Below are 13,050 nucleotides of genomic sequence, written 5' to 3'. Positions count from 1 at the left end.
CCTCGTGATCCGCCCGTCTCGGCCTCCCAAAGTGCTGGGATTACAGGCTTGAGCCACCGCTCCCGGCCTCCTTCAGTATTTTCTATCTCTAATAAGAGCACTTCCTCTGGGAGCATTTACGTCCATTAAGTGACCCAACTGCCGCTCTCCCCACCAGCCCAATCTGAGCCCCAGCTCCTCTTGTCCCCATGCCAAGAATTCCCTGAGCCAACTTTCACTTCAGTCCCCCAGCGGGATCGCAGCCCCAGCTCTTCCTGTCCCAGTGCCAAGAATTTCCTGGGCCAGTTCCCAGCTCAGCTAGAATCTTCATCATCTTTTGGGTTCTCTCAGCATGAAGACTTTTAAAATCTCACTCTTCCCTTCCCACCCAAGGACATAATGCCTCTTGGCTTACCTGAGGAAGTCTTTAGCACTCCCTGCTAACCTTCTTAAGAGAAAGATTGTGTGAACAAAGAAACTAAAATTGGTTAAAGAAGGGCTCATAGAGGAAAAAGAATAGGAGAAATAAGGCAGAAAAGAAAAAAAAAAAAACATGCCGCAGAAACTAAATTAACAAAATAAAGGATGATGGAAGAAAAGAGAAAAAACAAGGACTTCAATTCTGACTGTTTAGATTTGGGGTCCCACAATAATAATAACTATTTCGAGCTTATATTTCACAGGTGTTGTCTCATTTAAGCCTTACATGCCTCTAGGTTGTTACTATTATTATACTTGCTCTTTACATGAAACTTAATGATGAATGGTTTCAGTGAAGTCAGAGTCTTTTTGCAGAAGGATAGGGCAGGAGTTGGAAATGTGGGCAGTGGGCGAAATGTAGGCAGTTTTTTTTTTCTGGAAGGAGTCTCAAGATGAGTAGTTTGCCTGAGGTTACATAACTAGTGAGTCGCCCAGTTGGGATTCAAACTCAAATCAACCTGACACGAGAGTACCTATCTTAGAAGCCTGAGAAACAAGAAGGAATCAACAGGAAGAAATTTACTAGACTAAAAAGTGGTGGATAAAAAAAGAATGAAACCATGTTCTTTGCAACAACATGGATGCAGCTGGAGGTCATTATCCTAAGCGAATTAATGCAGAAACAGAAAACCAAATACCAAGTGTTTCCCCTTATAAGTGGGAACTAAACATTGGGTACTCATGGACATAAAGATGGCAACAATAGAGATCCATGGTGGAGCTCAATGGAAAAGAAGAATTGGAGCAGACTTTCTTTGACCATTTTACCAAAGTATCATAAAATCTACATAGAGTGACATTTGGATATTTTAACTAAACCAAAATCTTTCAATCAATTTATCAAGCTTCTAGTATATTTTTATAAATTACTATCTTTATGAAAGACCAAATGTCAATAGTTGCCCAGGGCAAATCTCTTTAGTGATGGAGAATACAAAAAAGCTAAAGTAGAACAAATACAGAAAAGGGGTCTAGAAAATGACACAGGGTGGCAAATCGCCCTGGTGGTATTCACTTTTGCTTCTGAAAATGTCCTGAGGGTTTCAGGGCACAGTAACAGTGCCAACCCCACCATTACTTGTTTCCCAGAAATCAATGAAATAGTGAAAATCCCTAGGAACTGGAAAAGGACAAATGCCATAAAACCATTTTCAGTAGAAGTATAAGAGGGGCTCTATAATTACAGACCAATAAACAGAAGCATTATCTTTTGGAAGATAAATAAAACAAACCATCAAACAACTAATTACCACCTAAAAGTACAAGAAATATATGTAAGGGGAAAACAAACAGTGCTTCATGAAGTGTAATATTAACAAGTCTATTTAAATCCATTTTTAAATGATCTCTCAGAAACAAACAACTGTGTTTAGCCTGAATACACAGCCTAAAAGGAAATCCAAAAATCATTAGGCTGGGAAAGATTCATTTAGCCTTCTGTGATGGTTAGAAAGCAGCTATTTCTTCAGTCACATAACCTCACAATCTAAGCTTAGCATTGGGAAACTTGTTTACTGATGGTGAAACAGAGTCCAGAATGTAGCACAAATGAAAGACCCTACCATACAATTTTCTCACTGTTGATTCTGGGGTTTGTTTGTTTGCTTGTTGAGATGGAATCTTGCTCTGTAGCCCAGGCTGGAGTGCAATGGCGTGATCTCGGCTCACTGCAACCTCTACCTCTGGGTTCAAGCTATTCTCCTGCCTCAGCCTCCTGAGTAGCTGGGTTTATAGGCACGCACCACCATGCCTGGCTAATTTTTGTATTTTTAGTAGAGACGGAGTTTCACCATGTTGGTCAGGCTAGTCTCGAACTCGTGACCTCGTGATCCGCCTGCTTCTGCCTGATTCTGGTTTTTAATACGCAACCCTCACCAGCTCTTTTTCTTATGGCCCATCTTTTCTGCAGAATGATAACAGTAAGCTTTAATGTGAATAGTGACCTATAATTATTTATTTCATTTTACAAAAAACACTAGTCTAACATTCATTGAAAAGCTATCCAATAGAAGTTATCTATCACCTGAGCCCCACGAGGGGCTATTTTCAGTTCTAGCTGAAAATATGAGTTAAATGACTAAAAACTCAATTTTGACCATAGACTATGAGCCAAAACCCTGTTAGTTATCTTAAATACTTTACTGGATTTCATATTCACGAAAGCTCTGGCATGTAGCTATTCTCTATCCCAATTTTACGCAACATAAATCTTTCTCACTATATTTAGAACTTATGTGGAAATACAAGAAAGCATATATAAAATGTGGAAAATACAAGAAAGCATAAAGAAAGAAAAAAAAATCAGACACCTTTAATCAATCACTGCAATTTTCTTCCAGGGTTTTCTTTGCCCATTTAGAGCCTACTGGTATGCATTTTCCAATGCCATTTAAGAATATTTAAATATTTATTTTACAGCTAATTTTTTATTTTTTATTTTTTATTTTTTATTTTTTTGAGACGGAGTGTTGCTCTGTCACCCAGGCTGGATGGAGTGCAGTGGTGCGATCTCGGCTCACTGCAAGCTCTGCTCCTGGGTTTCATGCCATTCTCCTGCCTCAGCCTCCCGAGTAGCTAGGACTACAGGTGCCCGCCACCACACCCGGCTAATTTTTTGTATTTTTAGTAGAGACAGGGTTTTACCATGTTAATCAGGATGGTCTCCATCTCCTGACCTTGTGATCCGCCTGCCTTGGCCTCCCAAAGTGCTGGGATTACAGACATGAGCCACCGTGCCCAGCCCATTTTATTTATTAATGTAACATCATTCCTCTGTTGTTTCTAAAAAACCATACAAAAGTCTTTCACCAAGTATCTGATTATTTTCTTTGAATGGATCCTAGAAGTGCAATTACTTGCCAAGATGTATTATTTCTAAAATATTATTGATCCCTATTGTCCAGTTTCTTTCCATAAATCGTATAGTAGTTTATCATCCACCAGCAGCATATGAGTGTCCATGAATTTGCCAGCATTTAGAATTATCATTCATTAATCTTTTTAATAATATAATAAGTGAAAGTAGAATCATTTTGTTTTACTTGCATATTTGTCTTCACTTTACAGGGCATTTTTTGTTTATTTTATAAATTATCCATTGATAATTATTATATATTTCTTACTGATTTCTCATTTTCTTTATATGTCAGGAACATTCATCTTTACTTTCCTAGTTTTTCATTTAGCTTCTAATTATAATTTTGTATCAGAAGCTTTCAATTTTGCATTCCCTATTTTTCCCTTTATAATTTCTTCCACTTTCACTCTTTAAAAGCCATCTTTGCAGACCATCCATCAGTCTTCTTTCTGACCTTGAAGTCCAAGCAATCGTCAAGTCCTATAACTCAACATCTCTTGTTATGTATCTTTCTATTTCCAAGACACCAATTCAAACTACTGTAATCTCCTGACTATTCCAATGGCTTCCCAGCTACATTCTCAGTCTCCAGACTTCCTCAATTTTAATCCATTCTCCTCACTGGTGCCAAAGTAGTCATCACCTTGCTTAAAGCTGTTCAGGGGTGTTCCATTTCTGTCAGGATAAAATGGAATTTTTAACAAGGTTAACAAGGCCATACTCTGCAGCCTCATTGCTTCCCGCTCCCCACAGCAACTCCTTCCAGTGTCTGGTGCTCCATCCTTTTGATCACCTGTGAGCTATTGCTTATTCTATCTATGCCTGAAACACTCTTCTTTCTGAACTTCCCTCAACCCCTCCTTTTCCTTCAGGAAAGACTTCCATTCACCTTCCAGATCACACATTCTATATCCTCCAGAAATCATTCCGTGACACCATCGCCACTTGCCCCACTCCTTCCTCCCCAGGCTAAGTTATGAGCCCTACTGTGTGTTCAAATAGCAGAGTTTCTTTCCATAACATCACCTAAGACTGTCTGTGTGTGTGGCTGAATAATCTTCCCCTACCCCCAACACGCGCATATACACACACACTCACACACTCACACACTCACACTCGCACACACTCACACACTGTACATCTTAAGAGTAGTGATGAAGCCCATCTTCTCCACAGTTGATTTTCAAAACTTATCACAGTACCTGGTACATAATCAGTTCTAGAGGAATATTTGTTGAACAAACATGAGGTTAACTAAATATTTACTTTTCTTTTAATTTTTACAATATATTTTGTTGTTTTATGTAATCTCTCTAATCCATGTGGATTTACTTTGGTAATGGGAGAATAAATCCCTTTCTCATTGATAGATGATTCGTCCTTTGTCACACTTTAAATTCTTACATATTCTCAAATGTGCTTTGTGGCTGTTTTTCTCAAGATATCTGTCTTTAGTTTCTTACAATAAAAACAAACTACTTTTATTATTGTGTTTTCTGATACATACATTTTAATATCTAGTAGCATAGCACCCTTCATTAATTTCCTTTTAGAAATTCTATCAGCTATTCTCATTTATTCATTTCTTTAAGATAACTTTAAATTATTGTCTAAGGTTCCAAAACAAATACTCTTGGAACTTTTGACTAGAATTGTACAGATTGTACAAAAGAGTTTGGGAAGAACTGACATTTAAGGTCAACTTTCACCTTTATGTCTTACTATAAAATGTTGTTCTTTTCTAAATCTGGATTTTAAATTTTTCTTGTAGAGATTTTTTCTAGATTTCTATATTTTTGTGCTATTGTGAATCATATTATACATATATATCCCATTATGTAATATGCTATGTATATTATAAAATATGTATATAATATACCATTATATAACTTTATGTATCTATTAATTATTCAGCAAGAATCCTAATTTTTCTTTTTATCTGCTGGTGCTATGAGTTAGGCATACTCATATTTGTCACCGTTTGTCCACATGGGATCATGGTTCAAATTCAAGTCTATCTAGATTTCAGATCCCTGCATGCATTTGTATACAAATTTCTTTTAAACTTTTACACACAGCATTTCTAATGACAAAAGAGGGAACCCTGGGGAGAACTGGCGAGAGGGCAGGGCAATAGGGATAGTTTTCTCCAAAGCTTTTTAACTACAATTAGCTCCCCATACAGACATGTGCCATGCTTATTTCATAATTGTATTGCATTTTCTAGGACATTGACACAGTCTCCTGGGATGTATATATCTCAATTTGAAAAACATGGCTTAGAGTTCACTGTCTTTCCCCAGGAGGTTTCATATGAAGGATATGTAATCACATTTTAGAGTCAGGGAAACTTGGGTCTACAGACAAAGAATAAATTATTTAGATTTTTAGAGCTCTCAGTTATACTATTATAATGAGGATTCAGGACGATCAGTTCTTGTATCTAGAAGCAAACCAGTTGTCATTTAATAGATAGCTATAAAATTCACTCTTTCAGTTAAGTATTACAATAAAGGGATGACTCATGCCCTTAAAAAATTTAGTCATCAACATGAAATGAAAGTCTAGTAAATGTAGCTGTCATTTGGCAAAGCATCCATGTAAGGAAGAGCTTCTCCCGAGCCCCAAAATCACAAGTTCATGGAAAAATCACAGTTTACCATTTGTACGGTGGTAAGCTGGAAACACTTAAGGAATATAACTGATAAAGACTTTTGACTAAGGCCAGGTGCATTGGTTATGCCTATAATCCCAGCACTTTGGGAGGCCGAGGCGGGTATATCACCTGAGGTCAGGAGTTCGAGACCAGCCTGGCCAATATGGTGAAACCCCGTCTCTACTAAAATACAAAATTAGTCAGGTGTGGTGGTGCACACTGTGTAGTCCCAGCTACTTGAGAAGCTGAGGCAGGAGAATCGCTTGAACATGGGAGGCGGAGGCTGCAGTGAGCCAAGATCATGCCATTGCACTCCAGGCTGGGGAAAAGAGCGAGACTCCATCTCAAANACGGTGGTAAGCTGGAAACACTTAAGGAATATAACTGATAAAGACTTTTGACTAAGGCCAGGTGCATTGGTTATGCCTATAATCCCAGCACTTTGGGAGGCCGAGGCGGGTATATCACCTGAGGTCAGGAGTTCGAGACCAGCCTGGCCAATATGGTGAAACCCCGTCTCTACTAAAAATACAAAAATTAGTCAGGTGTGGTGGTGCACACTGTGTAGTCCCAGCTACTTGAGAAGCTGAGGCAGGAGAATCGCTTGAACATGGGAGGCGGAGGCTGCAGTGAGCCAAGATCATGCCATTGCACTCCAGGCTGGGGAAAAGAGCGAGACTCCATCTCAAAAAAAAAAAAAAAAAAAAAAAGGAACAACAAAAATGACTTTTGAGTCAGAAGTGAACTTTGAACAACTCCAGCTATGTATGCAGCAATTAATATATAAAATCTTTATTTCAAAGTCCCTAGCCAGAGAAAATGGAAAATGATCAACAAATGGTCTAGAAGCAGGATAATGACAGAAAGTGAAGCCAAGTGAAACCAATAAAGATTTCCCTTGGACTTCAGGGCCAAAGATTTGATCCCCTCACTCTTAAGAAATGGTGGGAGTTGATGTCTGAACCATATAGGACGCTCTCAGTTAAACAATGTTTGCTTAAGTTGACTGCTTAGTTCATTCCACAGTATGAGCTCAGTCATTCAAAACACATTATTTGTTTTGTTTACATAGTCCCCAGGAATATGAACTTCTCAGGTATTTCATCATAATTCTGGTAGTCTGAGAAGGCAGTCAGGTAAGCATCACCTACAGAATGGCATTCGGGGCGAGGGGGTTCTGATTGTACAGACCACAGCTAACACACATACATCAGATCCCCTTCCTGCTGAGGGGCTACTGGCTCCTGAGATGAAAATCTCATAAATATAATAAATGGCAACACTGATTCCACAAGCCACAAGTTGGAAACATATTTCATTATGTCTTAGTCACAGCATACACAGTATAATATTTCCACATATTGCTGGATAACCACAGTCCATGATGGAGTGTGGCTCGTTTATTGCTACTACATATTTTATAATAAAAAGTATTTGAAAAAAATATTGAGAAAGTTCAGTAAGACAAAAGACAAGGAATCTGGCTTCATGTTCTGGTTCTATTACTCTGATCTTCACAAGTTACTTAACATTTATGCTTTGTTTTTCTCATCTAGAAAATTCAGGCCTTAGACTAGATGGGCCTATGCTCCATTTCAGTTGAAATATTCGGTCAATTAGATCTAAGATTTACATGAAGCTAACATTCCAATAAAAATTCTGACCTGTTGTTGGCATTCTCTGCATATCCCAACATTTAGGATCATCTGAATGTTTTACTAAAATTTTTACTGTTGTCATTTCTCAGTCTTCTCAAATTGATGTTTCTGATACTTTAAACACTGGAGCACCGCAAATATTAGGAAGGCTATATCTACGTTATAAACTGTGACAGTGAAAGACAGTTTTAAATGTAATCACATTTTATGAAAAATAAAATTACCCACACATGCTATGCTTTAGCTTTCTGGTTACTAGAAACACTTGAAAGCCAAGTTATAAAATTCTTCGGTAAACCTCTGGGAAATGAGCACTGAGCACTGGTGTGTCTAAACCCCTCTCAGACTGCAGGTGACCTGGTCAGCAATAGGAAGCCATGAGAACTCAAGAACTAAAGATAGAGCCAAGTATGCTGTGGGGGCGCCTCTCTGGAGGACACAAACCTGCAATTTGCAAGCTGTGAGTGGCCCCTGCATTTGAATTCCACAGCTCTGTATCATAAATAGAAATGATAAAAAAAAAAACACACACAAATCAGACAAGTCAGCTTAACTATTAATTATAAAAGGACTCTTCCATCCTTACCAAAAGTCTCCCAAAACTGGTTTTTCAGGACTAAGCTACGAATAAAGTTTGAAAATTGCCCCCATATATATTAATCACTCCTTAGTTTAGAATGCAGAATATACTGTAGAGAAGTTGGCCAGATGTCCACAGATCCCTGTAAGGAACCATGTACCGCTAATTCTGCCCCCACACCCTGCCTTTACTCCTTGGTACTTTCAAGTAAGAAATGGCGATTTTCTTATTTGGGGAAGATAGGGTGGAGACAAAACCTCATAAAATAAACCTCTCATTCTCATAGCTCAACAACTTGCAATATTTTTAGCAGTAGAGAAAAAATACGACTTATTAACTATAAAGCAACATTTGAGTTCACTATTTCACTAAAAGCATCATTTATGAAAACAGAAAGTTCCTTTAAAAAATGTTTGTATAGTCACTTGGAAAATAAACCAGCAGGTGCTGGTCCCTTCACTTAAAGAATTTATTATCCTTTGTGTGGCAGGATTCACCAGCTGACAGCTCCCACCCAGAAAATCAAATAGGTGCTCATTTCTGTGATGCCCATAATGTGTAAAATTGCCAAGAAGTTCAATGCAATGTGGCCTAAAAGTACAGCAAGGAAGAGCAGAGCTAACAGTCAGCTGGAGGCTGTCAAAATTTACAGGAAGAAAAGACAAAGATAATATAGGAAGTAAGTAACTTCCAAATTTTAATCATTTGGAAGGAACACAGAGAAAGCTGTGCACATACAGCAGATGTATTTCTGTTTGCAAGTATAATTCAACTTACCTCTATTGAGCAGAAAACCAGGACTTTTTGGCTAACCGGCCTGTAGTGATTCCCTGGGAGGATCTGACTGAAAGAAATGGGAACCTAGAGTTTATTCAGTGGAGTCTCAACCTCTACCTGACTGTATTAATGAACAGTTCAGAGGTTTCTTTCTCAGCAGCTGAGTCACTCAGGGAGGAGGTCTGTGGTATGCAACAGGGTGTCACCTTGTACAAATACCAGTTCAGTTAAAACAGTCTCACTCATGAACCTACAGCCTTTGTTTGGTGAATTCTTTAACTTACGGCCTTGTTATGCGGATATATATATATATATATATATACACGCTCCTGTGATTACCCTTTTAACTGATATCAACAATATGCACAACCATATCACTGACAAGGTGGCATAGGACCCAACCTATTTTGCATTCTCTTTCAAAAAATAAAACTGAAAACTCAAGATAGAAGGAACCCCCATATGCCCACAGTACCTGGAAGGCAGGGGCAGACAAGCATGCAAGGAGTACATGGCTTAAAGGAAACTTCAAGACAAACAAGTTCTCAGAAACCCAGGAACCCTAGGATCAGAAAACACGAAAGAAGTCTGTTCCACACATTCTACACCTAGAATATTTTGTAAAACTATCAAAGGGAAAATACACCTAGCATGTAAGAATTCTAATCTCTACCTTATTTATCCATGTATTAAAAAATGTGAAAAAGGGCCAGGCGTGGTAGCTTATACCTGTAATCCTAGGACTTTGGGAGGCGGAGGCAGGCAGATCACCTGAGATCAGGAGTTCAAGATCAGCCTGGCCAACATGGTAAAACCCCATCTCTATTAAAAATACAAAAATTAGCTGGGCATGATGGTGCACACCTGTAAAGCCAGCTATATTTAATAACAGTAACATACCATGATAAAGTCATAAACAGAAATTTTCAATGCCAGGCATCGCATAGGGGAGAGAAGGAAGAAACTGGAAGGTGATGTTGATGCAGAGTTTTAAAGTCTTAGTAGACAGTGATTAGATGGTCAAGAAGAACCATTCATCCACTCTGGCAGGTGGAGGCAGGAGAATCACTTGAACCAGGGAGGTGGAGGTTACAGTGAGCGAAGATTATGCCACTGCACTCTAGCCTAGACAACAGAGTGAGACTCTCTCAGAAAAAAAAAAAAAAAATGTGAAAAGGATGGTTGAAACTTCTCTCATAACTGAGGGCAGCAGTAGACCCAATGTCAAAGGCTGCTTCTTGGCCAGTTGCAGTGGCTTTCACTTGCACTTTGGGAGGCCAAGGTGGGAGGATCACTTGAGCCAAGAAGTTTGAGACAAACCGGGCAACATAGTGAGAGAGATCTCATCTCTACTGAAAATAAAAAATCAGCTGGGTGTGATAGTGCATGTATTTGTTCCCAGTTACTCAGGAGGCTGAGGCAGGAGAGTCTCTTGAGCATGGAAGGACCAAGCCACAGTGAGCTGTGATCACACCACCGCATTCCAGTCTGGGTGACAGAGTGAGACCCTATCTCAATAAACAAAAAACAAAACAAAACAAAAAAACAAACAAACAAAAAAAACAAAGGTTGCTTCTACTGGGAGGAAGGAGTACCACTGAAGAGCCATCCTAGGCGGGGACTCCTGTTACAGGTTTTGAAATGCAACTTCCATAAGAGCCAAAGAGGCTTTGAGGACGCTTAGCAAACCCAGAACATTGCTGAGAGAAGCCACGTCATCAGAACTTCCTGGGTCATCATCACTCATATGTCACACCAGCAATGAACCAAATCCTCCCTCAACAACTGCTCCTGAAAACTACAAAGCAGCTGAGTGGTGCCCACTGAAATGACTGTAACACGAAGCAGAAACCCAGACTGGAGAGTAAGGCAGTTGCAGTATGTGGTCATTGTGACAGGGAGACCACTTCCTTTATGTTCCCTGATGCTCCCTTATTCTGGGCTGAGGAATTTGAAATCTAAAATGGAAAATGTTCTTTCAAAGTAAAACATATATATGTGTCTACTCTGCCTTTTTATGGAATTTTATACATGCAAAATATTTTAAAATATGCTTTAAGTTTCTGTGATGCCCAAAATCTTGGTTTGAACATTAATATTACAAATGATAAAGTTGAAAAACAAAGATATGATTTAACTCAAAAGATAAACTAGAAGCGATCTTCAGCCTTAGAACTTAGCCAAAATGAAAGGCAAACACAGTTTAAGAGCTCCCTTGTAGGGATAAGTTGTAATTTACATTATAGAATATTGAAATATATTACTTCATAAAACACAGAACCTGAAAGATAAGTTCTTATCTTACAATGAAGTAAAGTGCAGCTGCCCAAGTTATGAATTTTGAGCTTCCAAGGAATTATTTCTGCATGCAATTAAGGGTTTCTCTTGCTTTATACACCAGACCATCCACACTGCTAAGCCAAACCAGTGTTTTTTCATTTAGAATCAAATCTCTGGTATAAAAAGGGATAATTCTAAACCATTGAGCAAAATTCAGACCTCTTCATGCTAAGCAGACATGACTGCCTAAAATTTAAAATCTCAAATGTGAAGAGGTTGACTCAAGAATGTTTTCAGGTGTGGAGGTAGCCAAATAGGCTGGGCATTAGTTTCACTCAGGTCTTTAACTGGGAAGCCTTGGGCATGCTTGGAATAACTTGGCTTCACCACACCTGTTCATTTTCAGTGTCGGAGTTCTTGAGATCTCTCTAGAACTGTAAGCTCAGAAGCTGAAATGCCAAATGGTTTTTATCTCGGGTACAAAAGCCAATTGATTGGTGATGGCTTCCTGGAGGAATCTTGAAGTTTGTAAGCAAGTTGGGACTCAACAAGGGAATGTCATGGTCGATTAGCAATATCCACCACAGGTCTTGGATGGGGGAATGTTTGCTGACCCTGTCTCATAAAAGTAGACGTTGCAACATCACATTGCTTTGTCTATGTGTTACATCCAAAGAAACAACCAGCCAAAATGAGCACCTTTTTTTTAGTTTTAGGTTCACAGCAAAATTGAGAATAAACAACAAAGAGTTCACGTATACCGTCAGTGTCCTCACTATCGACATCCCACATCACAGTGGGACATTTGTTACAGTTAATGAACCCGCATGGATGCATCACTAACACCCAAAGTCCATAGTTTACATCAGGGTTCATTCTTGGTTTTGTATATTCTTTGAGTTTGGAGAAATGCATAATGACATGTATCCACTATTATAGTAACATAGAGAGTAGTTTTGCTGCCCTACAAAATCCTTCGTGTGCTGCCTATTCATACCTCCCTCCCTGCAACCCCTGTTAACCGCTGATCTTTTTACTGTCTCCATAGTTTTGCCTTTGCAGAATGTCATATTGTTGGAATCATGTAGTATGTAGCATTTTCCAGACTGGCTTCTTTTACATAGCAATATGCATTGAAGTTTTCATCATGTCTTTCCATTTAAGTTTTCTCCATGGCTTGATAGTTCATTTCTTTTTAGTGTTAAATAATATTCCAAGGCCAGGCACGGTAGGTCACAGCCATAATCCCAGCACTCTGAGAAGCTGAGGTGGTAGGACTGCTTGAGGCCAGAAGTTCAAGACCAACCTGGGCAACACACTAAGACCCTGACTTTAAAAAATAAAATAACAACAATAATAATAATATCCCATTGTCTGAGTGTACCACAGTTTGTTTATTCATTCACTTCACCTACTGAAGGACATCTTGGTTGCTTCCAAGTTTTGGCAATTATAAATAAAGCTGGTATAAACATGTGTGTGCAGTTTTCTTTTTTGAATATTTATACATTTTGAACCCAGTAATATATAACATTGTTTGGAAACTAAAAAGTATAAAATGGAATACAATGAAAAGTTTTCCTTTTCCTCCAAACCTTTCTTTCCAACAAAAAAGCAGTTATTAGTTTCTTCTGGGTCTTTCCAGAGACATTTATGCATATACAAGCAAATGTAAGATGTGGATATTTTATACTGTTCTGAATCTTGCTTATTTCCTCCAAGATTATATTCTGAAGATCTTTCTATATTGATTTTTCACAGCTGCTTGGTATTCCATGATATG

General features: G+C 38.6%; 1 protein-coding gene across 7 annotated transcripts in view; it reads right to left on the bottom strand.

The window, feature by feature from the left end:
- The window catches only part of SCEL (sciellin), a 111,538-nt gene extending 102,400 nt beyond the window's left edge, over window positions 1-9,138 (bottom strand). For 6 of the 7 annotated variants that reach the window (XM_017871210.1, XM_017871211.1, XM_017871216.1 and 3 more), the window contains exon 1: window positions 8,988-9,138. The gene's annotated coding sequence lies outside the window, so the exon portion shown is untranslated. The remainder of the gene's footprint in view (window positions 1-8,987) is intronic. The other variant, XM_017871217.1, reaches the window with a different exon arrangement.
- Between the last annotated feature and the right edge of the window lie 3,912 nt (window positions 9,139-13,050).

Source organism: Rhinopithecus bieti, unplaced genomic scaffold (genome assembly GCF_001698545.2).
Source record: "Rhinopithecus bieti isolate Rb0 unplaced genomic scaffold, ASM169854v2 scaffold_4981, whole genome shotgun sequence".
Lineage (NCBI taxonomy): Eukaryota > Metazoa > Chordata > Mammalia > Primates > Cercopithecidae > Rhinopithecus > Rhinopithecus bieti.
Note: the sequence above shows the minus strand (reverse complement) of the source record. Positions and strands in the feature narration are given on the sequence as shown.